At 40.6% G+C, this 4,173-nt stretch overlaps 1 pseudogene; it reads left to right on the top strand.

The window, feature by feature from the left end:
* The first annotated feature begins 375 nt into the window (after nucleotides 1-375).
* LOC132695386 (large ribosomal subunit protein uL23 pseudogene) lies at nucleotides 376-1,488 on the top strand (annotated as a pseudogene).
* The last annotated feature ends 2,685 nt before the right edge of the window (nucleotides 1,489-4,173 follow it).

Here is a 4,173-nt window from a genome sequence, read left to right as displayed (position 1 = left end):
TTTATCTATTCTCAACCAAATGCATTATTTTATGCATTATCATGTTCTTATTAACATAATATAATAAATATAATTCAGAAAAAGAAATTTCAGGGGCACCTGGGTGGCTCAGTTGGTTAAGCATCCGACTTCGCTCAGGTCATGATCTCACAGTTTGTGGGTTTGAGCCCCGCATCGGGCTCTATGCAGACAGCTTGGAACCTGGAGCCTACTTCAGATTCTGTGTCTCCCTCTCTCTGCCCCTCACCTGCTCACACTCTGTCTCTCTCTCTCAAAAATAAATAAACATTAAAAAAAAATTTTTTTAAAGAAAAAGAAATTTCATTTATAAATAAGGATAAAAACATTTTTTAATGACATCAAATAAATTCTGGCAGTGCACTAAAAGAACAATTCATCATAACCAATTTTTAAATCACTAGCAGGTCATGTCAATGTCAACATGCGTGAGGGAATTCAATAATTTTCCCAATGTAACACAAAACTCTCCAAGATCTCTCCCTCCATCTCTCTCTCTCTCTCTCTCTCTCTCTCTCTCTCTCTCACACACACACACACACACACACACCACATACACACAGAAGCACACTGTGACCATATGAATAAAGTATGTCAAAGATACATCCGGGACCTTTCACAAAGATGGCTTGGAAGGTGAAAAAGGAAGCCCCTGCCCCTCCCAAAGCCGAAGCCAAAGTCGAAGCCGAAGCCAAAGTCGAAGCCGAAGCCAAAGCCAAAGCTGAAGCCAAAGCAAAGGCTCTGAAGGCCAAGAAAGTGGTGCTGAAAGGCATCCACAGTCATAAAAAAAAGAAGATCCACAAATCACCTACATTGCAACACCCCAAGACACTGTGTCTCTGAAGGTAGCCCAAGTATCCTGGAAAGAGATCCCCGAGGAGAAACAAGGTTGACCACTACGCCATCATCAAGTTCCCCCTGACTGCTGAGTCAGCCATGAAGAAAATAGAAGACAACAACACACTTGTGTTGATTGTGGATGTCAAGGCCAACAAGCACCAGATCAAACAGGATGTGAAGAAGCTCTATGACATTGACATGGCCAAGGTCAACACTCTGATCAGGCCTCACTCTGAAGGAGAAAAAAAGGCATATGTTCAACTGGCTCCCAACTATGACGCTTTGGATGTTGCCAACAAAATTGGGATCATCTAAACTGAGTCCCACTGGCTAAATCCAAATTTTCTCACCAAAAAGAAAAAAAAAAAAAGATACATCCAGTTTACTCCCAGAATCCTTTCTAGCTTTCTTTGTGCTTTTTCCCATTCCTCATCCCAACAGGAGTAGAATTAGCATTTGAGGAAAGACCATTCTGCTCTGTGTAAACCTGACTCAGGCATCGTAAGATATTTATCATTTCTGACCCTGGGTATTAAATTTCACAGCACTCCTAAATCACTGACAACTGAAAGCCCTTATATGTTTCCAAGTGTCTGTGAGGATAATCCATCCCTCATTAAGAAACACTGGGAAGAATTCCAGAGAGCTACCCCTGCACCAGTATCCCAGCAACTACTAGGAACTCTCACCTCCTCCTCAGATGACCTATCACCAGTTTTTTTTCTGCCCCTCCATTCTAGTCCACCCTCTTCAGAAACTAAAGAGGACACCATCATCTTAGTTCTGTTGGCCTTTCTATCTGAGTATGCTAGAACATCAGGCCCAGAAAATGCAATACGCACCTCCAGACAAAATGCAGAAGAGAGCAGCAATATCCGCGCGGTTTTCTATCATGTGGTTTTCTCAATTTATGTGGGCATTGAAAAAACAGAGTTCCTGGGGCACCTGGGTGGCTCAGTCAGTTAAGTGTCCAACTCTGGATTTTGGCTCAGGTCATGATCTCACGGTTCACGGGATCGAGCCCACTGACAGTGTGGAGCCAGCTTGGGATTCTTTCTCTCTATCTTTCTCTCAAAAATAAACAAACATTAAAAAGAAGGAGGAGGAGGAGAAACAGAGTTTCCACAGAATCAAAAATGGCAATCTACCAGGATTCATTAGGTCAAAATATTTGCCACTCACTGGAGTTCTTCTCCACTGATTCTCGGTATACAAATGCTCATGGCACTGGCTCTAAAGACAGAAGTCTATAAATCCAAACTCCACAATGCCTTTATTCTATCTGCCCTTGGGCAATTTATTAACCCCTCTGACCTTAGTTTTCTGCATCTATAAAATGAAGGAAAGTTATCACAACAACCCTGCGAGGTAGATAGTGAGATGTTTGTAAGATGCTCAGCGTAGTGGTTGCTATGTACTAAGGGCTCAATAAGTGTTAGCTGTTTTATTATCTCCTCTAAACACCAAGCTAGCATATACTTCCATTAAGCAGGTTTCCATGTTCATTATTAATTCTAACAAGCTAATGCATTTTAAATGTTCCCTTTGCATATTTTAAGGAGCTTCAGTTTTACGTCAGTGTGAAAAGAAACATAAAACTTACTCTTGAAAAAAAAAATTACTACTGGGGTGCCTGGGCTCAGCCAGTTAAGCAATCTGACTCTTGATCTCAGCTCAGGTCATAATCTTGCAGTTCGTGAGTTCAAGGCCTGCATCAGGCTCTGCGCTGATGGTGCACAGCCTGCTTGGGATTCTGTCTCTCCTTCTCTCTGCCCCTCCTCCATGCGTGCTATTTCTCTCTCCCTCTCTCTCTCGCTCTCTCTCCCTCCCTCCATCCCTCCCTCAAAATAAATAAATAAACATTAAAAATTAAAAAAAAAAAGAGTTACTGCTAACTGACTATCTCCTCAAAAAACTCTGAGTACTGATAGCAGAAAACGGATCATCACAATGAATCCAATGCCATCACACCCCAGACACTGAATAGCTACTTAGTAAATGTGGAAGGAATGAAAAACCTTCATGGTCATCTAATGCCTTAGAAGGGCACTCCTTAATATTTTAAATGGATTACTTCTAACAGTCACTACTACTCTAAAAGTAGGCATGGTCAGCAGCTGACTAGGTATACCATGACAGCAAAGACACATCCTATACACAGAGGTTGGTGAGAAAAAGTAGAAAAAAACAAAAAAACAAAAAACAGAAAAAGCTATAGAACACACTAACATCCATGTAAATTAACAATACTTACATGTCAGTTGTCAAAACTCACTGAAGAGTATCCTTAAAAGTCAATCGTTTCTCTGCTTGTAAATTTTAACTAAGACAACTATAAACAAATATGAAAATCTAATTAATAACATGCATGCTGAAGTTTTAGAAGTAAAGGGCACCGATGTCTGCAATTTACTTTGAAATGCATCTAGAAATTAAGATTAACGATGTATGGATACAGGGATGAAAAATGAATGAATATATGATCAGGTAAATATACCAAGATGTTATTGGCAAAATCTAGATGGTGTTCACTGCACAATTCTTCCAACTCTTCTGTATTTTGACAATTTTTCACAATCAAATGTTTGCGGGGGGGTGGGGGGGCGGGGAGGGTATGTATGCAAAACCAGGGTTATTTTCTTTTTATTTTTTTTTAATTTTTTTTAACGTTTATTTATTTTTGAGACAGAGAGACAGAGCATGAACGGGGGAGGGTCAGAGAGAGGGAGACGCAGAATCTGAAACAGGCCTCAGGCTCCGAGCTGTCAGCACAGAGCCCGACGCGGGGCTCGAACTCACGGACCGCGAGATCATGACCTAAGCTGAAGTCGGCCGCTTAACCGACTGAGCCACCCAGGTGCCCCGGTTATTTTCTAAGTATATGGCCAGAAACAGGATATATACTGAACACATCGAATAAGTGCCTGGCACACAGTAAGCACTATTATCAGAGGGGGTGCTCATGGATGAGAGGAGGAAAATGCGAATAAAATGTGGAGGTAAAAGAATAAACGAAAAATAGCAAAGAGAAGTCAGAGTATATATGGCTACTCTCCCATCTGTGCAGATAATTAAACTTCATTAATGTACTCTTTCAGATCATTAGCATTTTTACCTAGAATTGAAAAAAAAGCTTATTTTTCAAAACATGGTTAATATTTCTTGCCAAATATGGTTAATATTTTCTCTGTTTATGCAAGTTTTTGCTGAGTCTTTCATACGTTTTTTTTCTTCTAATTTTGTTTTGACCCCAACTTGTCTTTCACCATGTTTTCCATGATTCTTAGCCCTGCCGCTGGCCTCAGTCCTTTGCAG

The sequence above is a fragment of the Panthera onca genome, chromosome B4 (genome assembly GCF_046562875.1).
Source record: "Panthera onca isolate mPanOnc1 chromosome B4, mPanOnc1 haplotype 2, whole genome shotgun sequence".
In the NCBI taxonomy this organism is placed as follows: domain Eukaryota; kingdom Metazoa; phylum Chordata; class Mammalia; order Carnivora; family Felidae; genus Panthera; species Panthera onca.
The sequence above is the reverse complement of the archived record's forward strand: the minus strand, read 5'-3'. Positions and strand labels throughout refer to the sequence as shown.